At 53.8% G+C, this 27,521-nt stretch overlaps 1 protein-coding gene across 1 annotated transcript in view; it reads right to left on the bottom strand.

The window, feature by feature from the left end:
- The window catches only part of LOC112236178 (serine/threonine-protein phosphatase 2A 55 kDa regulatory subunit B gamma isoform-like), a 31,797-nt gene that overhangs the window by 3,735 nt on the left and 541 nt on the right, over positions 1–27,521 (bottom strand). The window lies entirely within an intron of this gene.

Below are 27,521 nucleotides of genomic sequence, written 5' to 3' on the forward strand. Positions count from 1 at the left end.
TCTCCTCTCCTCTCCTCTCCTCTCCTCTCCTCTCCCCTCTCCCTCTCCTCACCTCCCCTCCCCTCCCTCCCCTCTCCTCACCCTCTCCTCTCCCTCTCCTCTCCTCACCCTCTCCTCTCCCCTCCACCCTCCTCCCCACCCCTCCCCACCCCTCCCCTCCCTCACCCTCTCCTCTCCTCACCCCTCTCTCTCCTCTCCTCTCCTCTCCTCTCCTCTCTCTCCTCTCCTCCCCTCCCCTCTCCTCCTCACCCTCTCCTCTCCCTCTCCTCTCCTCTCCTCTCCTCTCCCCTCCTCCCCTCCCCCTCTCCCCTCTCCTCTCCTCTCCTCTCGTCAATAAAGGAAAGACTTCAGTTAATACGGACAAATCAGAAGAGTTTTACAGTTCTGACATTCTCCCATCCCCCCACCTCCCTCTCAGTCTCCTCTCCTCACCCTCTCCTCTCCCATCCCCCCACCTCCCTCTCAATCTCCTTGCTGCATTGCAGATGTAGATAGGCCTCAGTAAGGTATCCCCTCCTACTCTCCCAGTGTAGTGGCTCAGTCAGGTATCCCCTCCTCCTCTCCCAGTGTAGTGGCTCAGTAAGGTATCCCCTCCTCCTCTCCCAGTGTAGTGGCTCAGTCAGGTATCCCCTCCTCCTCTCCCAGTGTAGTGGCTCAGTAAGGTATCCCCTCCTCCTCTCCCAGTGTAGTGGCTCAGTAAGGTATCCCCTCCTACTCTCCCAGTGTAGTGGCTCAGGAAGGTATCCCCTCCTACTCTCCCAGTGTAGTGGCTCAGTAAGGTATCCCCTCCTACTCTCCCAGTGTAGTGGCTCAGTAAGGTATCCCCTCCTACTCTCCCAGTGTAGTGGCTCAGTAAGGTATCCCCTCCTACTCTCCCAGTGTAGTGGCTCAGTAAGGTATCCCCTCCTACTCTCCCAGTGTAGTGGCTCAGTAAGGTATCCCCTCCTACTCTCCCAGTGTAGTGGCTCAGTAAGGTATCCCCTCCTACTCTCCCAGTGTAGTGGCTCAGTAAGGTATCCCCTCCTCTCCCAGTATAGTGGCTCAGTAAGGTATCCCCCTCTCTCCCAGTGTAGTGGCTCAGTAAGGTATCCCCCTACTCTCCCAGTATAGTGGCTCAGTAAGGTATCCCCTCCTACTCTCCCAGTATAGTGGCTCAGTAAGGTATCCTCCTACTCTCCCAGTGTAGTGGCTCAGTAAGGTATCCCCTCCTACTCTCCCAGTGTAGTGGCTCAGTAAGGTATCCCCTCCTCCTCTCCCAGTGTAGTGGCTCAGTAAGGTATCCCCCTACTCTCCCAGTATAGTGGCTCAGTAAGGTATCCCCTCCTACTCTCCCAGTGTAGTGGCTCAGTAAGGTATCCCCTCCTACTCTCCCAGTATAGTGGCTCAGTAAGGTATCCCCTCCTACTCTCCCAGTGTAGTGGCTCAGTAAGGTATCCCCTCCTCCTCTCCCAGTATAGTGGCTCAGTAAGGTATCCCTCCTACTCTCCCAGTATAGTGGCTCAGTAAGGTATCCCCCCTACTCTCCCAGTGTAGTGGCTCAGTAAGGTATCCCCTCCTACTCTCCCAGTATAGTGGCTCAGTAAGGTATCCCCTCCTACTCTCCCAGTATAGTGGCTCAGTAAGGTATCCTCCTCTCCCCAGTGTAGTGGCTCAGTAAGGTATCCCCTCCTCCTCTCCCAGTGTAGTGGCTCAGTAAGGTATCCCCTCCTACTCTCCCAGTGTAGTGGCTCAGTAAGGTATCCCCTCCTACTCTCCCAGTATAGTGGCTCAGTAAGGTATCCCCTCCTACTCCCAGTGTAGTGGCTCAGTAAGGTATCCCCTCCTACTCTCCCAGTGTAGTGGCTCAGTAAGGTATCCCCTCCTACTCTCCCAGTGTAGTGGCTCAGTAAGGTATCCCCTCCTACTCTCCCAGTGTAGTGGCTCAGTAAGGTATCCCCTCCTACTCTCCCAGTGTAGTGGCTCAGTAAGGTATCCCCTCCTACTCTCCCAGTGTAGTGGCTCAGTAAGGTATCCCCTCCTCCACTCCCAGTATAGTGGCTCAGTAAGGTATCCCCTCCTACTCTCCCAGTATAGTGGCTCAGTAAGGTATCCCCTCCTACTCTCCCAGTGTAGTGGCTCAGTAAGGTATCCCCTCCTACTCTCCCAGTATAGTGGCTCAGTAAGGTATCCCCTCCTACTCTCCCAGTGTAGTGGCTCAGTAAGGTATCCTCCTCCTCTCCCAGTATAGTGGCTCAGTAAGGTATCCCCTCCTACTCTCCCAGTGTAGTGGCTCAGTAAGGTATCCCCTCCTCCTCTCCCAGTGTAGTGGCTCAGTAAGGTATCCCCTCCTCCTCTCCCAGTATAGTGGCTCAGTAAGGTATCCCCTCCTACTCTCCCAGTATAGTGGCTCAGTAAGGTATCCCCTCCTCCTCTCCCAGTGTAGTGGCTCAGTAAGGTATCCCCTCCTACTCTCCCAGTATAGTGGCTCAGTAAGGTATCCCCTCCTACTCTCCCAGTGTAGTGGCTCAGTAAGGTATCCCCTCCTACTCTCCCAGTGTAGTGGCTCAGTAAGGTATCCCCTCCTACTCTCCCAGTATAGTGGCTCAGTAAGGTATCCCCTCCTCCTCTCCCAGTGTAGTGGCTCAGTAAGGTATCCCCTCCTACTCTCCCAGTGTAGTGGCTCAGTAAGGTATCCCCTCCTACTCTCCCAGTGTAGTGGCTCAGTAAGGTATCCTCCTACTCTCCCAGTGTAGTGGCTCAGTCAGGTATCCTCCTACTCTCCCAGTGTAGTGGCTCAGTAAGGTATCCCCCCTTCTCTCCCAGTGTAGTGGCTCAGTAAGGTATCCCCTCCTACTCTCCCAGTATAGTGGCTCAGTAAGGTATCCCCCTACTCTCCCAGTGTAGTGGCTCAGTAAGGTATCCTCCTACTCTCCCAGTATAGTGGCTCAGTAAGGTATCCCCCCTTCTCTCCCAGTGTAGTGGCTCAGTAAGGTATCCCCCTACTCTCCCAGTATAGTGGCTCAGTAAGGTATCCCCTCCTATCTCCCAGTGTAGTGGCTCAGTAAGGTATCCTCCTACTCTCCCAGTGTAGTGGCTCAGTAAGGTATCCTCCTACTCTCCCAGTGTAGTGGCTCAGTAAGGTATCCCCTCCTACTCTCCCAGTGTAGTGGCTCAGTAAGGTATCCTCCTACTCTCCCAGTGTAGTGGCTCAGTAAGGTATCCCCTCCTACTCTCCCAGTGTAGTGGCTCAGTAAGGTATCCCCTCCTCCACTCCCAGTAAAGTGTCTCAGTAAGGTATCCCCTCCTACTCTCCCAGTATAGTGGCTCAGTAAGGTATCCCCTCCTACTCTCCCAGTGTAGTGGCTCAGTAAGGTATCCTCCTACTCTCCCAGTGTAGTGGCTCAGTAAGGTATCCTCCTCCTCTCCCAGTGTAGTGGCTCAGTAAGGTATCCCCTCCTACTCTCCCAGTGTAGTGGCTCAGTAAGGTATCCCCCTTCTCTCCCAGTGTAGTGGCTCAGTAAGGTATCCCCTCCTCCACTCCCAGTGTAGTGGCTCAGTAAGGTATCCACCCCCCTTCTCTCCCAGTGTAGTGGCTCAGTAAGGTATCCCCTCCTACTCTCCCAGTGTAGTGGCTCAGTAAGGTATCCCCTCCTCCTCTCCCAGTGTAGTGGCTCAGTAAGGTATCCCCTCCTACTCTCCCAGTGTAGTGGCTCAGTAAGGTATCCCCCTTCTCTCCCAGTGTAGTGGCTCAGTAAGGTATCCCCCCTTCTCTCCCAGTGTAGTGGCTCAGTAAGGTATCCCCCCTTCTCTCCCAGTGTAGTGGCTCAGTAAGGTATCCCCTCCTCTCTCCCAGTGTAGTGGCTCAGTCAGGTATCCCCTCCTCCTCTCCCAGTGTAGTGGCTCAGTAAGGTATCCCCTCCTCCACTCCCAGTGTAGTGGCTCAGTAAGGTATCCCCTCCTACTCTCCCAGTGTAGTGGCTCAGTAAGGTATCCCCTCCTCCACTCCCAGTATAGTGGCTCAGTAAGGTATCCCCTCCTACTCTCCCAGTATAGTGGCTCAGTAAGGTATCCCCTCCTACTCTCCCAGTGTAGTGGCTCAGTAAGGTATCCCCTCCTACTCTCCCAGTATAGTGGCTCAGTAAGGTATCCCCTCCTACTCTCCCAGTGTAGTGGCTCAGTAAGGTATCCCCTCCTCCTCTCCCAGTGTAGTGGCTCAGTAAGGTATCCCCTCCTCCTCTCCCAGTGTAGTGGCTCAGTAAGGTATCCCCTCCCACTCTCCCAGTATAGTGGCTCAGTAAGGTATCCCCTCCTCCTCTCCCAGTATAGTGGCTCAGTAAGGTATCCTCCTACTCTCCCAGTGTAGTGGCTCAGTAAGGTATCCTCCTACTCTCCCAGTGTAGTGGCTCAGTCAGGTATCCTCCTCCTCTCCCAGTGTAGTGGCTCAGTAAGGTATCCCCTCCTACTCTCCCAGTGTAGTGGCTCAGTAAGGTATCCCCTCCTCCTCTCCCAGTGTAGTGGCTCAGTAAGGTATCCCCTCCTCCTCTCCCAGTGTAGTGGCTCAGTAAGGTATCCCCCCTTCTCCCCAGTGTAGTGGCTCAGTAAGGTATCCTCCTACTCTCCCAGTATAGTGGCTCAGTAAGGTATCCCCCACTCTCCCCAGTGTAGTGGCTCAGTAAGGTATCCCTCCTACTCTCCCAGTATAGTGGCTCAGTAAGGTATCCCCCCTTCTCTCCCAGTGTAGTGGCTCAGTAAGGTATCCTCCTACTCTCCCAGTATAGTGGCTCAGTAAGGTATCCTCCTACTCTCCCAGTGTAGTGGCTCAGTAAGGTATCCTCCTACTCTCCCAGTGTAGTGGCTCAGTAAGGTATCCCCTCCTACTCTCCCAGTGTAGTGGCTCAGTAAGGTATCCCCTCCTACTCTCCCAGTGTAGTGGCTCAGTCAGGTATCCCCTCCTCCACTCCCAGTGTAGTGGCTCAGTAAGGTATCCCCCTTCTCTCCCAGTATAGTGGCTCAGTAAGGTATCCCCTCCTCCTCTCCCAGTGTAGTGGCTCAGTAAGGTATCTCCCCCTTCTCTCCCAGTATAGTGGCTCAGTAAGGTATCCCCTCCTCCTCTCCCAGTGTTTTGGCTCAGTAAGGTATCCCCTCCTACTCTCCCAGTGTAGTGGCTCAGTAAGGTATCCCCCCTTCTCTCCCAGTATAGTGGCTCAGTAAGGTATCCCCTCCTCCTCTCCCAGTGTTTTGGCTCAGTAAGGTATCCCCTCCTACTCTCCCAGTGTAGTGGCTCAGTAAGGTATCCTCCTACTCTCCCAGTGTAGTGGCTCAGTAAGGTATCCCCTCCTCCTCTCCCAGTGTAGTGTCTCAGTAAGGTATCCCCTCCTACTCTCCCAGTATAGTGGCTCAGTAAGGTATCCCCTCCTACTCTCCCAGTGTAGTGGCTCAGTAAGGTATCCTCCTACTCTCCCAGTGTAGTGGCTCAGTAAGGTATCCCCTCCTCCTCTCCCAGTGTAGTGGCTCAGTAAGGTATCCCCTCCTACTCTCCCAGTGTAGTGGCTCAGTAAGGTATCCCCCCCTCTCTCCCAGTGTAGTGGCTCAGTAAGGTATCCCCTCCTCCACTCCCAGTGTAGTGGCTCAGTAAGGTATCCCCCCCTTCTCTCCCAGTGTAGTGGCTCAGTAAGGTATCCCCTCCTACTCTCCCAGTGTAGTGGCTCAGTAAGGTATCCCCTCCTCCTCTCCCAGTGTAGTGGCTCAGTAAGGTATCCCCTCCTACTCTCCCAGTGTAGTGGCTCAGTAAGGTATCCCCCTTCTCTCCCAGTGTAGTGGCTCAGTAAGGTATCCCCCCTTCTCTCCCAGTGTAGTGGCTCAGTAAGGTATCCCCCCTCCCCCCCCTTCTCTCCCAGTGTAGTGGCTCAGTCAGGTATCCTCCTCCTCTCCCAGTGTAGTGGCTCAGTAAGGTATCCCCTCCTCCACTCCCAGTGTAGTGGCTCAGTAAGGTATCCCCTCCTACTCTCCCAGTGTAGTGGCTCAGTAAGGTATCCCCTCCTCCACTCCCCAGTATAGTGGCTCAGTAAGGTATCCTCCTACTCTCCCAGTGTAGTGGCTCAGTAAGGTATCCTCCTACTCTCCCAGTGTAGTGGCTCAGTAAGGTATCCTCCTACTCTCCCAGTGTAGTGGCTCAGTAAGGTATCCCCTCCTACTCTCCCAGTGTAGTGGCTCAGTAAGGTATCCCCTCCTCCTCTCCCAGTGTAGTGGCTCAGTAAGGTATCCCCTCCTACTCTCCCAGTATAGTGGCTCAGTAAGGTATCCCCTCCTCCTCTCCCAGTATAGTGGCTCAGTAAGGTATCCCCTCCTACTCTCCCAGTGTAGTGGCTCAGTAAGGTATCCCCTCCTACTCTCCCAGTGTAGTGGCTCAGTCAGGTATCCCTCCTCCTCTCCCAGTGTAGTGGCTCAGTAAGGTATCCCCACCTACTCTCCCAGTGTAGTGGCTCAGTAAGGTATCCTCCTCCTCTCCCAGGTAGTAGTGGCTCAGTAAGGTATCCCCTCCTCCTCTCCCAGTGTAGTGGCTCAGTAAGGTATCCCCCCTTCTCTCCCAGTGTAGTGGCCCAGTAAGGTATCCTCCTACTCTCCCAGTATAGTGGCTCAGTAAGGTATCCCCACACTTCTCTCCCAGTGTAGTGGCTCAGTAAGGTATCCTCCTACTCTCCCAGTATAGTGGCTCAGTAAGGTATCCCCCCTTCTCTCCCAGTGTAGTGGCTCAGTAAGGTATCCCCTCCTACTCTCCCAGTATAGTGGCTCAGTAAGGTATCCCCTCCTACTCTCCCAGTGTAGTGGCTCAGTAAGGTATCCCCTCCTACTCTCCCAGTGTAGTGGCTCAGTAAGGTATCCTCCTACTCTCCCAGTGTAGTGGCTCAGTAAGGTATCCTCCTACTCTCCCAGTGTAGTGGCTCAGTCAGGTATCCCCTCCTCCACTCCCAGTGTAGTGGCTCAGTAAGGTATCTCCCCCTTCTCTCCCAGTATAGTGGCTCAGTAAGGTATCCCCTCCTCCTCTCCCAGTGTAGTGGCTCAGTAAGGTATCTCCCCCTTCTCTCCCAGTATAGTGGCTCAGTAAGGTATCCCCTCCTCCTCTCCCAGTGTTTTGGCTCAGTAAGGTATCCCCTCCTCCACTCCCAGTGTAGTGGCTCAGTAAGGTATCTCCCCCTTCTCTCCCAGTATAGTGGCTCAGTAAGGTATCCCCTCCTCCTCTCCCAGTGTAGTGGCTCAGTAAGGTATCTCCCCCTTCTCTCCCAGTATAGTGGCTCAGTAAGGTATCCCCTCCCACACTCCCAGTGTAGTGGCTCAGTCAGGTATCCCCTCCTCCACTCCCAGTGTAGTGGCTCAGTAAGGTATCCTCCCCACTCTCCCAGTGTAGTGGCTCAGTAAGGTATCCTCCCACTCTCAAATGTGTAGTGGCTCAGTAAGGTATCTCCCCCTTCTCTCCCAGTGTAGTGGCTCAGTAAGGTATCCCCTCCTACTCTCCCAGTATAGTGGCTCAGTAAGGTATCCCCCTTCTCTCCCAGTGTAGTGGCTCAGTAAGGTATCCTCCTACTCTCCCAGTGTAGTGGCTCAGTAAGGTATCCTCCTACTCTCCCAGTGTAGTGGCTCAGTAAGGTATCCCCTCCTACTCTCCCAGTGTAGTGGCTCAGTAAGGTATCCCCTCCTCCTCTCCCAGTGTAGTGGCTCAGTAAGGTATCCCTCCCACTCTCCCAGTACAGTGGCTCAGTAAGGTATCCTCCTCCTCTCCCAGTATAGTGGCTCAGTAAGGTATCCCCTCCTACTCTCCCAGTGTAGTGGCTCAGTGGTATCCCCCTTCTCTCCCAGTGTAGTGGCTCCGTAAGGTATCCTCCTACTCTCCCAGTGTAGTGGCTCAGTAAGGTATCCCCTCCTACTCTCCCAGTGTAGTGGCTCAGTAAGGTATCCCCTCCTCCACTCCCAGTATAGTGGCTCAGTAAGGTATCCTCCTACTCTCCCAGTATAGTGGCTCAGTAAGGTATCCCCTCCTACTCTCCCAGTGTAGTGGCTCAGTAAGGTATCCCCTCCTACTCTCCCAGTATAGTGGCTCAGTAAGGTATCCCCTCCTACTCTCCCAGTGTAGTGGCTCAGTAAGGTATCCCCTCCTCCTCTCCCAGTGTAGTGGCTCAGTAAGGTATCCCCTCCTCCTCTCCCAGTGTAGTGGCTCAGTAAGGTATCCCCTCCCACTCTCCCAGTATAGTGGCTCAGTAAGGTATCCCCTCCTCCTCTCCCAGTATAGTGGCTCAGTAAGGTATCCCCACCTACTTTCCCAGTGTAGTGGCTCAGTAAGGTATCCTCCTCCTCTCCCAGTGTAGTGGCTCAGTAAGGTATCCCCTCCTCCTCTCCCAGTGTAGTGGCTCAGTAAGGTATCCTCCCACTCTCCCAGTATAGTGGCTCAGTAAGGTATCCCCTCCTCCTCTCCCAGTATAGTGGCTCAGTAAGGTATCCCCACCTACTCTCCCAGTGTAGTGGCTCAGTAAGGTATCCCCTCCTACTCTCCCAGTATAGTGGCTCAGTAAGGTATCCCCTCCTACTCTCCCAGTGTAGTGGCTCAGTAAGGTATCCCTCCTACTCTCCCAGTATAGTGGCTCAGTAAGGTATCCCCTCCTACTCTCCCAGTGTAGTGGCTCAGTAAGGTGTCCCCTCCTCCTCTCCCAGTGTAGTGGCTCAGTAAGGTATCCCCTCCCACTCTCCCAGTATAGTGGCTCAGTAAGGTATCCCCTCCTCCTCTCCCAGTATAGTGGCTCAGTAAGGTATCCTCCTACTCTCCCAGTGTAGTGGCTCAGTAAGGTATCCTCCTACTCTCCCAGTGTAGTGGCTCAGTAAGGTATCCTCCCACTCTCCCAGTGTAGTGGCTCAGTAAGGTATCCCCTCCTCCACTCCCAGTGTAGTGGCTCAGTAAGGTATCCCCTCCTACTCTCCCAGTATAGTGGCTCAGTAAGGTATCCCTCCTACTCTCCCAGTGTAGTGGCTCAGTAAGGTATCCCCTCCTACTCTCCCAGTGTAGTGGCTCAGTAAGGTATCCCCTCCTCCACTCCCAGTATAGTGGCTCAGTAAGGTATCCCCTCCTACTCTCCCAGTATAGTGGCTCAGTAAGGTATCCCCTCCTACTCTCCCAGTGTAGTGGCTCAGTAAGGTATCCCCTCCTACTCTCCCAGTATAGTGGCTCAGTAAGGTATCCTCCTACTCTCCCAGTGTAGTGGCTCAGTAAGGTGTCCCCTCCTCCTCTCCCAGTGTAGTGGCTCAGTAAGGTATCCCCTCCCACTCTCCCAGTATAGTGGCTCAGTAAGGTATCCCCTCCTCCTCTCCCAGTATAGTGGCTCAGTAAGGTATCCCCTCCTACTCTCCCAGTGTAGTGGCTCAGTAAGGTATCCCCTCCTACTCTCCCAGTGTAGTGGCTCAGTAAGGTATCCCCTCCTACTCTCCCAGTATAGTGGCTCAGTAAGGTATCCTCCTACTCTCCCAGTGTAGTGGCTCAGTAAGGTATCCTCCTACTCTCCCAGTGTAGTGGCTCAGTAAGGTATCCCCTCCTACTCTCCCAGTGTAGTGGCTCAGTAAGGTATCCCCTCCTCCTCTCCCAGTGTAGTGGCTCAGTAAGGTATCCCTTCCTACTCTCCCAGTGTAGTGGCTCAGTAAGGTATCCCCTCCTACTCTCCCAGTGTAGTGGCTCAGTAAGGTATCCCTTCCTACTCTCCTAGTGTAGTGGCTCAGTAAGGTATCCCCCTCCTCTCCCAGTGTAGTGGCTCAGTAAGGTATCCCCTCCTCCTCTCCCAGTGTAGTGGCTCAGTAAGGTATCCCCTCCTACTCTCCCAGTGTAGTGGCTCAGTAAGGTATCCTCCTACTCTCCCAGTGTAGTGGCTCAGTAAGGTATCCCCCTCCTCTCCCAGTGTAGTGGCTCAGTAAGGTATCCCCTCCTCCTCTCCCAGTATAGTGGCTCAGTAAGGTATCCTCCTACTCTCCCAGTGTAGTGGCTCAGTAAGGTATCCCCTCCTCCTCTCCCAGTGTTTTGGCTCAGTAAGGTATCCCCTCCCACACTCCCAGTGTAGTGGCTCAGTCAGGTATCCCCTCCTCCACTCCCAGTGTAGTGGCTCAGTAAGGTATCCCTCCCACTCTCCCAGTGTAGTGGCTCAGTAAGGTATCCTCCCACTCTCAAATGTGTAGTGGCTCAGTAAGGTATCTCCCCCTTCTCTCCCAGTGTAGTGGCTCAGTAAGGTATCCTCCTACTCTCCCAGTATAGTGGCTCAGTAAGGTATCCCCCTTCTCTCCCAGTGTAGTGGCTCAGTAAGGTATCCCCTCCTACTCTCCCAGTATAGTGGCTCAGTAAGGTATCCCCCCCCTCCTCTCCCAGTGTAGTGGCTCAGTAAGGTATCCCCTCCTCCTCTCCCAGTATAGTGGCTCAGTAAGGTATCCCCTCCTACTCTCCCAGTATAGTGGCTCAGTAAGGTATCCCCTCCTCCTCTCCCAGTGTTTTGGCTCAGTAAGGTATCCCCTCCCACACTCCCAGTGTAGTGGCTCAGTCAGGTATCCCCTCCTCCACTCCCAGTGTAGTGGCTCAGTCAGGTATCCCCTCCTCCACTCCCAGTGTAGTGGCTCAGTAAGGTATCCCCTCCTCCACTCCCAGTGTAGTGGCTCAGTCAGGTATCCCCTCCTCCACTCCCAGTGTAGTGGCTCAGTCAGGTATCCCCTCCTCCACTCCCAGTGTAGTGGCTCAGTCAGGTATCCCCTCCTCCACTCCCAGTGTAGTGGCTCAGTCAGGTATCCCCTCCTCCACTCCCAGTGTAGTGGCTCAGTCAGGTATCCCCTCCTCCACTCCCAGTGTTTTGGCTCAGTAAGGTATCCCCCACACTCCCAGTGTAGTGGCTCAGTCAGGTATCCCCTCCTCCACTCCCAGTGTAGTGGCTCAGTCAGGTATCCCCTCCTCCACTCCCAGTGTAGTGGCTCAGTAAGGTATCCCCTCCCACACTCCCAGTGTAGTGGCTCAGTCAGGTATCCCCTCCTCCACTCCCAGTGTAGTGGCTCAGTAAGGTATCCTCCCACTCTCCCAGTGTAGTGGCTCAGTAAGGTATCCTCCTACTCTCAAATGTGTAGTGGCTCAGTAAGGTATCTCCCCCTTCTCTCCCAGTGTAGTGGCTCAGTAAGGTATCCCCCCTACTCTCCCAGTATAGTGGCTCAGTAAGGTATCCCCCTTCTCTCCCAGTGTAGTGGCTCAGTAAGGTATCCCCTCCTACTCTCCCAGTGTAGTGGCTCAGTAAGGTATCCCCTCCTCCACTCCCAGTAAAGTGTCTCAGTAAGGTATCCCCTCCTACTCTCCCAGTATAGTGGCTCAGTAAGGTATCCCCTCCTACTCTCCCAGTGTAGTGGCTCAGTAAGGTATCCCCTCCTACTCTCCCAGTGTAGTGGCTCAGTCAGGTATCCCCTCCTCCTCTCCCAGTGTAGTGGCTCAGTAAGGTATCCCCACCTACTCTCCCAGTGTAGTGGCTCAGTAAGGTATCCCCTCCTCCTCTCCCAGTGTAGTGGCTCAGTAAGGTATCCCCTCCTCCTCTCCCAGTGTAGTGGCTCAGTAAGGTATCCCCCTTCTCTCCCAGTGTAGTGGCCCAGTAAGGTATCCCCTCCTACTCTCCCAGTATAGTGGCTCAGTAAGGTATCCCCACACTTCTCTCCCAGTGTAGTGGCTCAGTAAGGTATCCCTCCTACTCTCCCAGTATAGTGGCTCAGTAAGGTATCCCCCTTCTCTCCCAGTGTAGTGGCTCAGTAAGGTATCCCCTCCTACTCTCCCAGTATAGTGGCTCAGTAAGGTATCCCCTCCTACTCTCCCAGTGTAGTGGCTCAGTAAGGTATCCTCCTACTCTCCCAGTGTAGTGGCTCAGTAAGGTATCCTCCTACTCTCCCATTGTAGTGGCTCAGTAAGGTATCCCCTCCTACTCTCCCAGTGTAGTGGCTCAGTAAGGTATCCTCCTACTCTCCCAGTGTAGTGGCTCAGTAAGGTATCCCCTCCTCCTCTCCCAGTATAGTGGCTCAGTAAGGTATCCCCTCCTACTCTCCCAGTATAGTGGCTCAGTAAGGTATCCTCCTCCTCTCCCAGTGTAGTGGCTCAGTAAGGTATCCCTCCTACTCTCCCAGTGTAGTGGCTCAGTAAGGTATCCCTCCTACTCTCCCAGTGTAGTGGCTCAGTAAGGTATCCCCCTCCTCTCCCAGTGTAGTGGCTCAGTAAGGTATCCCCTCCTCCTCTCCCAGTATAGTGGCTCAGTAAGGTATCCCCTCCTACTCTCCCAGTGTAGTGGCTCAGTAAGGTATCCTCCTCCATTCCCAGTGTAGTGGCTCAGTAAGGTATCCTCCTACTCTCCCAGTGTAGTGGCTCAGTAAGGTATCCCCTCCTACTCTCCCAGTGTAGTGGCTAAGTAAGGTATCCCTCCTACTCTCCCAGTGTAGTGGCTCTTTAAGGTATCCCCCCTCCTCTCCCAGTGTAGTGGCTCAGTAAGGTATCCCCTCCTACTCTCCCAGTGTAGTGGCTCAGTAAGGTATCCCCTCCTACTCTCCCAGTGTAGTGGCTCAGTAAGGTATCCCCTCCTCCTCTCCCAGTGTTTTGGCTCAGTAGGTATCCCCTCCCACACTCCCAGTGTAGTGGCTCAGTCAGGTATCCCCTCCTCCACTCCCAGTGTAGTGGCTCAGTAAGGTATCCTCCCAAGTGTAGTGGCTCCCCCCACTCTCAAATGTGTAGTGGCTCAGTAAGGTATCCCCCTTCTCTCCCAGTGTAGTGGCTCAGTAAGGTATCCCCTCCTACTCTCCCAGTATAGTGGCTCAGTAAGGTATCCCCCCTTCTCTCCCAGTGTAGTGGCTCAGTAAGGTATCCCTCCTACTCTCCCAGTATAGTGGCTCAGTAAGGTATCCCCCTCCTCTCCCAGTGTAGTGGCTCAGTAAGGTATCCCCTCCTCCTCTCCCAGTATAGTGGCTCAGTAAGGTATCCCCTCCTACTCTCCCAGTATAGTGGCTCAGTAAGGTATCCCCTCCTCCTCTCCCAGTGTTTTGGCTCAGTAAGGTATCCCCTCCTCTTCCCAGTGTAGTGGCTCAGTCAGGTATCCCCTCCTCCACTCCCAGTGTAGTGGATCAGTCAGGTATCCCCTCCTCCACTCCCAGTGTAGTGGCTCAGTAAGGTATCCCCTCCTCCACTCCCAGTGTAGTGGCTCAGTCAGGTATCCCCTCCTCCACTCCCAGTGTAGTGGCTCAGTCAGGTATCCCCTCCTCCACTCCCAGTGTTTGGCTCAGTAAGGTATCCCCTCCCACACTCCCAGTGTAGTGGCTCAGTCAGGTATCCCCTCCTCCACTCCCAGTGTAGTGGCTCAGTAAGGTATCCCCTCCCACACTCCCAGTGTAGTGGCTCAGTCAGGTATCCCCTCCTCCACTCCCAGTGTAGTGGCTCAGTAAGGTATCCTCCCACTCTCCCAGTGTAGTGGCTCAGTAAGGTATCCTCCCACTCTCAAATGTGTAGTGGCTCAGTAAGGTATCCCCCCTTCTCTCCCAGTGTAGTGGCTCAGTAAGGTATCCCCTCCTACTCTCCCAGTATAGTGGCTCAGTAAGGTATCCCCCCCTTCTCTCCCAGTGTAGTGGCTCAGTAAGGTATCCCCTCCTACTCTCCCAGTGTAGTGGCTCAGTAAGGTATCCTCCTCCACTCCCAGTAAAGTGTCTCAGTAAGGTATCCCCTCCTACTCTCCCAGTATAGTGGCTCAGTAAGGTATCCCTCCTACTCTCCCAGTGTAGTGGCTCAGTAAGGTATCCCTCCTACTCTCCCAGTGTAGTGGCTCAGTCAGGTATCCCCTCCTCCTCTCCCAGTGTAGTGGCTCAGTAAGGTATCCCCTCCTACTCTCCCAGTGTAGTGGCTCAGTAAGGTATCCTCCTCCTCTCCCAGTGTAGTGGCTCAGTAAGGTATCCCCTCCTCCTCTCCCAGTGTAGTGGCTCAGTAAGGTATCCCCCTTCTCTCCCAGTGTAGTGGCCCAGTAAGGTATCCTCCTACTCTCCCAGTATAGTGGCTCAGTAAGGTATCCCCACCTTCTCTCCCAGTGTAGTGGCTCAGTAAGGTATCCTCCTACTCTCCCAGTATAGTGGCTCAGTAAGGTATCCCCCTTCTCTCCCAGTGTAGTGGCTCAGTAAGGTATCCTCCTACTCTCCCAGTATAGTGGCTCAGTAAGGTATCCTCCTACTCTCCCAGTGTAGTGGCTCAGTAAGGTATCCCCTCCTACTCTCCCAGTGTAGTGGCTCAGTAAGGTATCCTCCTAGTAGTGGCTCAGTAAGGTATCCTCCTACTCTCCCAGTGTAGTGGCTCAGTAAGGTATCCTCCTACTCTCCCAGTGTAGTGGCTCAGTAAGGTATCCCCTCCTCCTCTCCCAGTATAGTGGCTCAGTAAGGTATCCTCCTCCTACTCTCCCAGTATAGTGGCTCAGTAAGGTATCCCCTCCTCCTCCCCAGTGTAGTGGCTCAGTAAGGTATCCCTCCTACTCTCCCAGTGTAGTGGCTCAGTAAGGTATCCCCTCCTACTCTCCCAGTGTAGTGGCTCAGTAAGGTATCCCCTCCTCTCTCCCAGTGTAGTGGCTCAGTAAGGTATCCCCCTCCTCTCCCAGTATAGTGGCTCAGTAAGGTATCCTCCTACTCTCCCAGTGTAGTGGCTCAGTAAGGTATCCCCTCCTCCATTCCCAGTGTAGTGGCTCAGTAAGGTATCCTCCTACTCCCCAGTGTAGTGGCTCAGTAAGGTATCCTCCTACTCTCCCAGTGTAGTGGCTCAGTAAGGTATCCCCCCTTCTCTCCCAGTGTAGTGGCTCCGTAAGGTATCCTCCTACTCTCCCAGTGTAGTGGCTCAGTAAGGTATCCTCCTACTCTCCCAGTGTAGTGGCTCAGTAAGGTATCCCCTCCTCCACTCCCCTCAGTAAGGTATCCTCCTACTCTCCCAGTGTGGCTCAGTAAGGTATCCTCCTACTCTCCCAGTGTAGTGGCTCAGTAAGGTATCCCCTCCTACTCTCCCAGTGTAGTGGCTCAGTAAGGTATCCTCCTACTCTCCCAGTGTAGTGGCTCAGTAAGGTATCCCTCCTCCTCTCCCAGTGTAGTGGCTCAGTAAGGTATCCCCTCCTCCTCTCCCAGTGTAGTGGCTCAGTAAGGTAGTGGCTCAGTAAGGTATCCCCTCCTCCTCTCCCAGTATAGTGGCTCAGTAAGGTATCCCCACCTACTTTCCCAGTGTAGTGGCTCAGTAAGGTATCCCCTCCTCCTCTCCCAGTGTAGTGGCTCAGTAAGGTATCCCTCCTCCTCTCCCAGTGTAGTGGCTCAGTAAGGTATCCTCCCTCTCCCAGTATAGTGGCTCAGTAAGGTATCCCCTCCTCCTCTCCCAGTATAGTGGCTCAGTAAGGTATCCCCACCTACTCTCCCAGTGTAGTGGCTCAGTAAGGTATCCTCCTACTCTCCCAGTATAGTGGCTCAGTAAGGTATCCTCCTACTCTCCCAGTGTAGTGGCTCAGTAAGGTATCCCTCCTACTCTCCCAGTATAGTGGCTCAGTAAGGTATCCCTCCTACTCTCCCAGTGTAGTGGCTCAGTAAGGTGTCCCCTCCTCCTCTCCCAGTGTAGTGGCTCAGTAAGGTATCCCCTCCCACTCTCCCAGTATAGTGGCTCAGTAAGGTATCCCCTCCTCCTCTCCCAGTATAGTGGCTCAGTAAGGTATCCCCTCCTACTCTCCCAGTGTAGTGGCTCAGTAAGGTATCCCCTCCTCTCCCAGTGTAGTGGCTCAGTAAGGTATCCCCTCCCACTCTCCCAGTGTAGTGGCTCAGTAAGGTATCCCCTCCTCCACTCCCAGTGTAGTGGCTCAGTAAGGTATCCTCCTCCTCTCCCCAGTATAGTGGCTCAGTAAGGTATCCCTCCTACTCTCCCAGTGTAGTGGCTCAGTAAGGTATCCCCTCCTACTCTCCCAGTGTAGTGGCTCAGTAAGGTATCCCCTCCTCCACTCCCAGTATAGTGGCTCAGTAAGGTATCCCCTCCTACTCTCCCAGTATAGTGGCTCAGTAAGGTATCCCCTCCTACTCTCCCAGTGTAGTGGCTCAGTAAGGTATCCTCCTACTCTCCCAGTATAGTGGCTCAGTAAGGTATCCTCCTACTCTCCCAGTGTAGTGGCTCAGTAAGGTGTCCCCTCCTCCTCTCCCAGTGTAGTGGCTCAGTAAGGTATCCTCCCACTCTCCCAGTATAGTGGCTCAGTAAGGTATCCCCTCCTCCTCTCCCAGTATAGTGGCTCAGTAAGGTATCCCCTACTCTCCCAGTGTAGTGGCTCAGTAAGGTATCCCCTCCTACTCTCCCAGTGTAGTGGCTCAGTAAGGTATCCTCCTACTCTCCCAGTGTAGTGGCTCAGTAAGGTATCCCCTCCTACTCTCCCAGTGTAGTGGCTCAGTAAGGTATCCTCCTACTCTCCCAGTGTAGTGGCTCAGTAAGGTATCCTCCTACTCTCCCAGTGTAGTGGCTCAGTAAGGTATCCCTCCTCCTCTCCCAGTGTAGTGGCTCAGTAAGGTATCCCTCCTACTCTCCCAGTGTAGTGGCTCAGTAAGGTATCCCTCCTACTCTCCCAGTGTAGTGGCTCAGTAAGGTATCCCCTCCTACTCTCCCAGTATAGTGGCTCAGTAAGGTATCCCCTCCTACTCTCCCAGTGTAGTGGCTCAGTAAGGTATCCCCTCCTCCTCTCCCAGTGTAGTGGCTCAGTAAGGTATCCCCTCCTCCTCTCCCAGTGTAGTGGCTCAGTAAGGTATCCCCTCCTACTCTCCCAGTATAGTGGCTCAGTAAGGTATCCCCTCCTCCTCTCCCAGTGTAGTGGCTCAGTAAGGTATCCCCACCTACTTTCCCAGTGTAGTGGCTCAGTAAGGTATCCCCTCCTCCTCTCCCAGTGTAGTGGCTCAGTAAGGTATCCCCTCCTCCTCTCCCAGTGTAGTGGCTCAGTAAGGTATCCTCCCACTCTCCCAGTATAGTGGCTCAGTAAGGTATCCCCTCCTCCTCTCCCAGTATAGTGGCTCAGTAAGGTATCCCCACCTACTCTCCCAGTGTAGTGGCTCAGTAAGGTATCCTCCTACTCTCCCAGTATAGTGGCTCAGTAAGGTATCCCCTCCTACTCTCCCAGTGTAGTGGCTCAGTAAGGTATCCCCTCCTACTCTCCCAGTATAGTGGCTCAGTAAGGTATCCTCCTACTCTCCCAGTGTAGTGGCTCAGTAAGGTGTCCCCTCCTCCTCTCCCAGTGTAGTGGCTCAGTAAGGTATCCCCTCCTACTCTCCCAGTATAGTGGCTCAGTAAGGTATCCCCTCCTCCTCTCCCAGTGTAGTGGCTCAGTAAGGTATCCTCCTACTCTCCCAGTGTAGTGGCTCAGTAAGGTATCCCCTCCTACTCTCCCAGTGTAGTGGCTCAGTAAGGTATCCTCCCACTCTCCCAGTGTAGTGGCTCAGTAAGGTATCCTCCTCCCTCCCAGTGTAGTGGCTCAGTAAGGTATCCCCTCCTACTCTCCCAGTATAGTGGCTCAGTAAGGTATCCTCCTACTCTCCCAGTGTAGTGGCTCAGTAAGGTATCCTCCTACTCTCCCAGTGTAGTGGCTCAGTAAGGTATCCCCTCCTCCACTCCCAGTATAGTGGCTCAGTAAGGTATCCTCCTACTCTCCCAGTGTAGTGGCTCAGTAAGGTATCCTCCTACTCTCCCAGTGTAGTGGCTCAGTAAGGTATCCCCCCTTCTCTCCCAGTATAGTGGCTCAGTAAGGTATCCCCTCCTCCTCTCCCAGTGTTTTGGCTCAGTAAGGTATCCCCTCCTACTCTCCCAGTGTAGTGGCTCAGTAAGGTATCCTCCTACTCTCCCAGTGTAGTGGCTCAGTAAGGTATCCCCTCCTCCACTCCCAGTAAAGTGTCTCAGTAAGGTATCCCCTCCTACTCTCCCAGTATAGTGGCTCAGTAAGGTATCCCCTCCTACTCCCCAGTGTAGTGGCTCAGTAAGGTATCCCCTCCTACTCTCCCAGTGTAGTGGCTCAGTAAGGTATCCCCTCCTCCTCTCCCAGTGTAGTGGCTCAGTAAGGTATCCCCTCCTACTCTCCCAGTGTAGTGGCTCAGTAAGGTATCCCCCTTCTCTCCCAGTGTAGTGGCTCAGTAAGGTATCCCTCCTCCACTCCCAGTGTAGTGGCTCAGTAAGGTATCCACCCCTTCTCTCCCAGTGTAGTGGCTCAGTAAGGTATCCCCTCCTACTCTCCCAGTGTAGTGGCTCAGTAAGGTATCCTCCTCCTCTCCCAGTGTAGTGGCTCAGTAAGGTATCCCCTCCTACTCTCCCAGTGTAGTGGCTCAGTAAGGTATCCCCCTTCTCTCCCAGTGTAGTGGCTCAGTAAGGTATCCCCCTTCTCTCCCAGTGTAGTGGCTCAGTAAGGTATCCCCCTTCTCTCCCAGTGTAGTGGCTCAGTAAGGTATCCCCCTTCTCTCCCAGTGTAGTGGCTCAGTCAGGTATCCCCTCCTCTCTCCCAGTGTAGTGGCTCAGTAAGGTATCCCCTCCTCCACTCCCAGTGTAGTGGCTCAGTAAGGTATCCCTCCTACTCTCCCAGTGTAGTGGCTCAGTAAGGTATCCCCTCCTCCACTCCCAGTATAGTGGCTCAGTAAGGTATCCCTCCTACTCTCCCAGTATAGTGGCTCAGTAAGGTATCCTCCTACTCTCCCAGTGTAGTGGCTCAGTAAGGTATCCTCCTACTCTCCCAGTGTAGTGGCTCAGTAAGGTATCCTCCTCTCTCCCAGTGTAGTGGCTCAGTAAGGTATCCCCTCCTCCTCTCCCAGTGTAGTGGCTCAGTAAGGTATCCCCTCCTCCTCTCCCAGTGTAGTGGCTCAGTAAGGTATCCCTCCCACTCTCCCAGTATAGTGGCTCAGTAAGGTATCCCCTCCTCCTCTCCCAGTATAGTGGCTCAGTAAGGTATCCCTCCTACTCTCCCAGTGTAGTGGCTCAGTAAGGTATCCCCTCCTACTCTCCCAGTGTAGTGGCTCAGTCAGGTATCCCCTCCTCCTCTCCCAGTGTAGTGGCTCAGTAAGGTATCCCCCCTACTCTCCCAGTGTAGTGGCTCAGTAAGGTATCCTCCTCCTCTCCCAGTGTAGTGGCTCAGTAAGGTATCCCCTCCTCCTCTCCCAGTGTAGTGGCTCAGTAAGGTATCCCCCCTTCTCTCCCAGTGTAGTGGCCCAGTAAGGTATCCCCTCCTACTCTCCCAGTATAGTGGCTCAGTAAGGTATCCCCACACTTCTCTCCCAGTGTAGTGGCTCAGTAAGGTATCCCCTCCTACTCTCCCAGTATAGTGGCTCAGTAAGGTATCCCCCTCTCTCCCAGTGTAGTGGCTCAGTAAGGTATCCCCTCCTACTCTCCCAGTATAGTGGCTCAGTAAGGTATCCCCTCCTACTCTCCCAGTGTAGTGGCTCAGTAAGGTATCCCCTCCTACTCTCCCAGTGTAGTGGCTCAGTAAGGTATCCCTCCTACTCTCCCAGTGTAGTGGCTCAGTAAGGTATCCTCCTACTCTCCCAGTGTAGTGGCTCAGTCAGGTATCCCCTCCTCCACTCCCAGTGTAGTGGCTCAGTAAGGTATCTCCCCCTTCTCTCCCAGTATAGTGGCTCAGTAAGGTATCCCCTCCTCCTCTCCCAGTGTAGTGGCTCAGTAAGGTATCCCCCCTTCTCTCCCAGTATAGTGGCTCAGTAAGGTATCCCCTCCTCCTCTCCCAGTGTTTTGGCTCAGTAAGGTATCCCCTCCTCCACTCCCAGTGTAGTGGCTCAGTAAGGTATCTCCCCCTTCTCTCCCAGTATAGTGGCTCAGTAAGGTATCCCCTCCTCCTCTCCCAGTGTAGTGGCTCAGTAAGGTATCTCCCCCTTCTCTCCCAGTATAGTGGCTCAGTAAGGTATCCTCCCACACTCCCAGTGTAGTGGCTCAGTCAGGTATCCTCCTCCACTCCCAGTGTAGTGGCTCAGTAAGGTATCCCTCCCACTCTCCCAGTGTAGTGGCTCAGTAAGGTATCCTCCCACTCTCAAATGTGTAGTGGCTCAGTAAGGTATCTCCCCTTCTCTCCCAGTGTAGTGGCTCAGTAAGGTATCCCCTCCTACTCTCCCAGTATAGTGGCTCAGTAAGGTATCCCCCCTTCTCCCCAGTGTAGTGGCTCAGTAAGGTATCCCCTCCTACTCTCCCAGTGTAGTGGCTCAGTAAGGTATCCTCCTACTCTCCCAGTGTAGTGGCTCAGTAAGGTATCCTCCTACTCTCCCAGTGTAGTGGCTCAGTAAGGTATCCCCTCCTCCTCTCCCAGTGTAGTGGCTCAGTAAGGTATCCCCTCCCACTCTCCCAGTACAGTGGCTCAGTAAGGTATCCCCTCCTCCTCTCCCAGTATAGTGGCTCAGTAAGGTATCCCCTCCTACTCTCCCAGTGTAGTGGCTCAGTAAGGTATCCCCCCTTCTCTCCCAGTGTAGTGGCTCCGTAAGGTATCCCCTCCTACTCTCCCAGTGTAGTGGCTCAGTAAGGTATCCTCCTACTCTCCCAGTGTAGTGGCTCAGTATCCCCTCCTCCACTCCCAGTATAGTGGCTCAGTAAGGTATCCCCCCTACTCTCCCAGTATAGTGGCTCAGTAAGGTATCCTCCTACTCTCCCAGTGTAGTGGCTCAGTAAGGTATCCCCTCCTACTCTCCCAGTATAGTGGCTCAGTAAGGTATCCCCTCCTACTCTCCCAGTGTAGTGGCTCAGTAAGGTATCCCCCCCTCCTCTCCCAGTGTAGTGGCTCAGTAAGGTATCCCTCCTCCTCTCCCAGTGTAGTGGCTCAGTAAGGTATCCTCCCACTCTCCCAGTATAGTGGCTCAGTAAGGTATCCTCCTCCTCTCCCAGTATAGTGGCTCAGTAAGGTATCCCCACCTACTTTCCCAGTGTAGTGGCTCAGTAAGGTATCCTCCTCCTCTCCCAGTGTAGTGGCTCAGTAAGGTATCCCCTCCTCCTCTCCCAGTGTAGTGGCTCAGTAAGGTATCCCCTCCCACTCTCCCAGTATAGTGGCTCAGTAAGGTATCCCCTCCTCCTCTCCCAGTATAGTGGCTCAGTAAGGTATCCCCACCTACTCTCCCAGTGTAGTGGCTCAGTAAGGTATCCTCCTACTCTCCCAGTATAGTGGCTCAGTAAGGTATCCTCCTACTCTCCCAGTGTAGTGGCTCAGTAAGGTATCCTCCTACTCTCCCAGTATAGTGGCTCAGTAAGGTATCCCCTCCTACTCTCCCAGTGTAGTGGCTCAGTAAGGTGTCCCCTCCTCCTCTCCCAGTGTAGTGGCTCAGTAAGGTATCCCCTCCCACTCTCCCAGTATAGTGGCTCAGTAAGGTATCCCCTCCTCCTCTCCCAGTATAGTGGCTCAGTAAGGTATCCCCTCCTACTCTCCCAGTGTAGTGGCTCAGTAAGGTATCCCCTCCTACTCTCCCAGTGTAGTGGCTCAGTAAGGTATCCTCCCACTCTCCCAGTGTAGTGGCTCAGTAAGGTATCCCCTCCTCCACTCCCAGTGTAGTGGCTCAGTAAGGTATCCTCCTACTCTCCCAGTATAGTGGCTCAGTAAGGTATCCCCTCCTACTCTCCCAGTGTAGTGGCTCAGTAAGGTATCCTCCTACTCTCCCAGTGTAGTGGCTCAGTAAGGTATCCTCCTCCACTCCCAGTATAGTGGCTCAGTAAGGTATCCTCCTACTCTCCCAGTATAGTGGCTCAGTAAGGTATCCCCTCTACTCTCCCAGTGTAGTGGCTCAGTAAGGTATCCTCCTACTCTCCCAGTATAGTGGCTCAGTAAGGTATCCTCCTACTCTCCCAGTGTAGTGGCTCAGTAAGGTGTCCCCTCCTCCTCTCCCAGTGTAGTGGCTCAGTAAGGTATCCCCTCCCACTCTCCCAGTATAGTGGCTCAGTAAGGTATCCCTCCTCCTCTCCCAGTATAGTGGCTCAGTAAGGTATCCCCTCCTACTCTCCCAGTGTAGTGGCTCAGTAAGGTATCCTCCTCCTACTCTCCCAGTGTAGTGGCTCAGTAAGGTATCCCCTCCTACTCTCCCAGTATAGTGGCTCAGTAAGGTATCCTCCTACTCTCCCAGTGTAGTGGCTCAGTAAGGTATCCTCCTACTCTCCCAGTGTAGTGGCTCAGTAAGGTATCCCCTCCTACTCTCCCAGTGTAGTGGCTCAGTAAGGTATCCCCTCCTCCTCTCCCAGTGTAGTGGCTCAGTAAGGTATCCTTCCTACTCTCCCAGTGTAGTGGCTCAGTAAGGTATCCTCCTACTCTCCCAGTGTAGTGGCTCAGTAAGGTATCCTTCCTACTCTCCTAGTGTAGTGGCTCAGTAAGGTATCCCCCTCCTCTCCCAGTGTAGTGGCTCAGTAAGGTATCCCCTCCTCCTCTCCCAGTGTAGTGGCTCAGTAAGGTATCCCCTCCTACTCTCCCAGTGTAGTGGCTCAGTAAGGTATCCCTCCTACTCTCCCAGTGTAGTGGCTCAGTAAGGTATCCCCCTCCTCTCCCAGTGTAGTGGCTCAGTAAGGTATCCCCTCCTCCTCTCCCAGTATAGTGGCTCAGTAAGGTATCCCCTCCTACTCTCCCAGTGTAGTGGCTCAGTAAGGTATCCTCCTCCTCTCCCAGTGTTTTGGCTCAGTAAGGTATCCCCTCCCACACTCCCAGTGTAGTGGCTCAGTCAGGTATCCCCTCCTCCACTCCCAGTGTAGTGGCTCAGTAAGGTATCCCTCCCACTCTCCCAGTGTAGTGGCTCAGTAAGGTATCCCCTCCACTCTCAAATGTGTAGTGGCTCAGTAAGGTATCTCCCCCTTCTCTCCCAGTGTAGTGGCTCAGTAAGGTATCCCCTCCTACTCTCCCAGTATAGTGGCTCAGTAAGGTATCCCCCTTCTCTCCCAGTGTAGTGGCTCAGTAAGGTATCCTCCTACTCTCCCAGTATAGTGGCTCAGTAAGGTATCCCCCTCCTCTCCCAGTGTAGTGGCTCAGTAAGGTATCCCCTCCTCCTCTCCCAGTATAGTGGCTCAGTAAGGTATCCCCTCCTACTCTCCCAGTATAGTGGCTCAGTAAGGTATCCCCTCCTCCTCTCCCAGTGTTTTGGCTCAGTAAGGTATCCTCCCACACTCCCAGTGTAGTGGCTCAGTCAGGTATCCCCTCCTCCACTCCCAGTGTAGTGGCTCAGTCAGGTATCCCCTCCTCCAGTGTAGTGGCTCAGTAAGGTATCCCCCCTCCACTCCCAGTGTAGTGGCTCAGTCAGGTATCCCCTCCTCCACTCCCAGTGTAGTGGCTCAGTCAGGTATCCCCTCCTCCACTCCCAGTGTAGTGGCTCAGTCAGGTATCCCCTCCTCCACTCCCAGTGTAGTGGCTCAGTCAGGTATCCTCCTCCACTCCCAGTGTAGTGGCTCAGTCAGGTATCCCCTCCTCCACTCCCAGTGTTTTGGCTCAGTAAGGTATCCTCCCACACTCCCAGTGTAGTGGCTCAGTCAGGTATCCCCTCCTCCACTCCCAGTGTAGTGGCTCAGTCAGGTATCCCCTCCTCCACTCCCAGTGTAGTGGCTCAGTAAGGTATCCTCACACTCCCAGTGTAGTGGCTCAGTCAGGTATCCCCTCCTCCACTCCCAGTGTAGTGGCTCAGTAAGGTATCCCCTCCCACTCTCCCAGTGTAGTGGCTCAGTAAGGTATCCCCTCCCACTCTCAAATGTGTAGTGGCTCAGTAAGGTATCTCCCCTTCTCTCCCAGTGTAGTGGCTCAGTAAGGTATCCCCTCCTACTCTCCCAGTATAGTGGCTCAGTAAGGTATCCCCCTTCTCTCCCAGTGTAGTGGCTCAGTAAGGTATCCCCTCCTACTCTCCCAGTGTAGTGGCTCAGTAAGGTATCCTCCTCCACTCCCAGTAAAGTGTCTCAGTAAGGTATCCTCCTACTCTCCCAGTATAGTGGCTCAGTAAGGTATCCTCCTACTCTCCCAGTGTAGTGGCTCAGTAAGGTATCCTCCTACTCTCCCAGTGTAGTGGCTCAGTCAGGTATCCCCTCCTCCTCTCCCAGTGTAGTGGCTCAGTAAGGTATCCCCACCTACTCTCCCAGTGTAGTGGCTCAGTAAGGTATCCCCTCCTCCTCTCCCAGTGTAGTGGCTCAGTAAGGTATCCTCCTCCTCTCCCAGTGTAGTGGCTCAGTAAGGTATCCCCCTTCTCTCCCAGTGTAGTGGCCCAGTAAGGTATCCCCTCCTACTCTCCCAGTATAGTGGCTCAGTAAGGTATCCCCACACTTCTCTCCCAGTGTAGTGGCTCAGTAAGGTATCCTCCTACTCTCCCAGTATAGTGGCTCAGTAAGGTATCCCCCCTTCTCTCCCAGTGTAGTGGCTCAGTAAGGTATCCTCCTACTCTCCCAGTATAGTGGCTCAGTAAGGTATCCCCTCCTACTCTCCCAGTGTAGTGGCTCAGTAAGGTATCCCCTCCTACTCTCCCAGTGTAGTGGCTCAGTAAGGTATCCTCCTACTCTCCCATTGTAGTGGCTCAGTAAGGTATCCTCCTACTCTCCCAGTGTAGTGGCTCAGTAAGGTATCCCTCCTACTCTCCCAGTGTAGTGGCTCAGTAAGGTATCCCTCCTCCTCTCCCAGTATAGTGGCTCAGTAAGGTATCCCACTCTCCCAGTATAGTGGCTCAGTAAGGTATCCTCCTCCTCTCCCAGTGTAGTGGCTCAGTAAGGTATCCTCCTACTCTCCCAGTGTAGTGGCTCAGTAAGGTATCCTCCTACTCTCCCAGTGTAGTGGCTCAGTAAGGTATCCCCCCTCTCCCCAGTGTAGTGGCTCAGTAAGGTATCCCCTCCTCCTCTCCCAGTATAGTGGCTCAGTAAGGTATCCCCTCCTACTCTCCCAGTGTAGTGGCTCAGTAAGGTATCCCTCCTCCATTCCCAGTGTAGTGGCTCAGTAAGGTATCCCCTACTCTCCCAGTGTAGTGGCTCAGTAAGGTATCCCTCCTACTCTCCCAGTGTAGTGGCTCAGTAAGGTATCCCCTCCTACTCTCCCAGTGTAGTGGCTCTTTAAGGTATCCCCCCTCCTCTCCCAGTGTAGTGGCTCAGTAAGGTATCCCTCCTACTCTCCCAGTGTAGTGGCTCAGTAAGGTATCCTCCTACTCTCCCAGTGTAGTGGCTCAGTAAGGTATCCCCTCCTCCTCTCCCAGTGTTTTGGCTCAGTAAGGTATCCTCCCACACTCCCAGTGTAGTGGCTCAGTCAGGTATCCCCTCCTCCACTCCCAGTGTAGTGGCTCAGTAAGGTATCCCCTCCCACTCTCCCAGTGTAGTGGCTCAGTAAGGTATCCTCCCACTCTCAAATGTGTAGTGGCTCAGTAAGGTATCTCCCCCTTCTCTCCCAGTGTAGTGGCTCAGTAAGGTATCCCTCCTACTCTCCCAGTATAGTGGCTCAGTAAGGTATCCCCCTTCTCTCCCAGTGTAGTGGCTCAGTAAGGTATCCTCCTACTCTCCCAGTATAGTGGCTCAGTAAGGTATCCCCCTCCTCTCCCAGTGTAGTGGCTCAGTAAGGTATCCCTCCTCCTCTCCCAGTATAGTGGCTCAGTAAGGTATCCCCTCCTACTCTCCCAGTATAGTGGCTCAGTAAGGTATCCCCTCCTCCTCTCCCAGTGTTTTGGCTCAGTAAGGTATCCCCTCCCACACTCCCAGTGTAGTGGCTCAGTCAGGTATCCTCCTCCACTCCCAGTGTAGTGGCTCAGTCAGGTATCCTCCTCCACTCCCAGTGTAGTGGCTCAGTAAGGTATCCCCTCCTCCACTCCCAGTGTAGTGGCTCAGTCAGGTATCCCCTCCTCCACTCCCAGTGTAGTGGCTCAGTCAGGTATCCCCTCCTCCACTCCCAGTGTTTTGGCTCAGTAAGGTATCCTCCACACTCCCAGTGTAGTGGCTCAGTCAGGTATCCCTCCTCCACTCCCAGTGTAGTGGCTCAGTAAGGTATCCTCCCACACTCCCAGTGTAGTGGCTCAGTCAGGTATCCCCTCCTCCACTCCCAGTGTAGTGGCTCAGTAAGGTATCCTCCCACTCTCCCAGTGTAGTGGCTCAGTAAGGTATCCCCTCCCACTCTCAAATGTGTAGTGGCTCAGTAAGGTATCTCCCCTTCTCTCCCAGTGTAGTGGCTCAGTAAGGTATCCTCCTACTCTCCCAGTATAGTGGCTCAGTAAGGTATCCCCCTTCTCTCCCAGTGTAGTGGCTCAGTAAGGTATCCTCCTACTCTCCCAGTGTAGTGGCTCAGTAAGGTATCCCTCCTCCACTCCCAGTAAAGTGTCTCAGTAAGGTATCCCCTCCTACTCTCCCAGTATAGTGGCTCAGTAAGGTATCCTCCTACTCTCCCAGTGTAGTGGCTCAGTAAGGTATCCCCTCCTACTCTCCCAGTGTAGTGGCTCAGTCAGGTATCCCCTCCTCCTCTCCCAGTGTAGTGGCTCAGTAAGGTATCCCCACCTACTCTCCCAGTGTAGTGGCTCAGTAAGGTATCCTCCTCCTCTCCCAGTGTAGTGGCTCAGTAAGGTATCCCTCCTCCTCTCCCAGTGTAGTGGCTCAGTAAGGTATCCCCCCTTCTCTCCCAGTGTAGTGGCCCAGTAAGGTATCCTCCTACTCTCCCAGTATAGTGGCTCAGTAAGGTATCCCCACACTTCTCTCCCAGTGTAGTGGCTCAGTAAGGTATCCTCCTACTCTCCCAGTATAGTGGCTCAGTAAGGTATCCCCCTTCTCTCCCAGTGTAGTGGCTCAGTAAGGTATCCTCCTACTCTCCCAGTATAGTGGCTCAGTAAGGTATCCCTCCTACTCTCCCAGTGTAGTGGCTCAGTAAGGTATCCTCCTACTCTCCCAGTGTAGTGGCTCAGTAAGGTATCCTCCTACTCTCCCATTGTAGTGGCTCAGTAAGGTATCCCCTCCTACTCTCCCAGTGTAGTGGCTCAGTAAGGTATCCCCTCCTACTCTCCCAGTGTAGTGGCTCAGTAAGGTATCCTCCTCCTCTCCCAGTATAGTGGCTCAGTAAGGTATCCTCCTACTCTCCCAGTATAGTGGCTCAGTAAGGTATCCTCCTCCTCTCCCAGTGTAGTGGCTCAGTAAGGTATCCTCCTACTCTCCCAGTGTAGTGGCTCAGTAAGGTATCCCCCTACTCTCCCAGTGTAGTGGCTCAGTAAGGTATCCCCCCTCCTCTCCCAGTGTAGTGGCTCAGTAAGGTATCCTCCTCTCTCCCAGTGTAGTGGCTCAGTAAGGTATCCCCTCCTCCTCTCCCAGTGTAGTGGCTCAGTAAGGTATCCCCTCCTCCATTCCCAGTGTAGTGGCTCAGTAAGGTATCCTCCTACTCTCTCCCAGTGTAGTGGCTCAGTAAGGTATCCCCTTCTCTCCCAGTGTAGTGGCTCAGTAAGGTATCCCCCTTCTCTCCCAGTGTAGTGGCTCCGTAAGGTATCCTCCCTACTCTCCCAGTGTAGTGGCTCAGTAAGGTATCCCTCCTCCACTCTCCCCAGTGTAGTGGCTCAGTAAG

The sequence above is a fragment of the Oncorhynchus tshawytscha genome, linkage group LG08 (genome assembly GCF_018296145.1).
Source record: "Oncorhynchus tshawytscha isolate Ot180627B linkage group LG08, Otsh_v2.0, whole genome shotgun sequence".
In the NCBI taxonomy this organism is placed as follows: domain Eukaryota; kingdom Metazoa; phylum Chordata; class Actinopteri; order Salmoniformes; family Salmonidae; genus Oncorhynchus; species Oncorhynchus tshawytscha.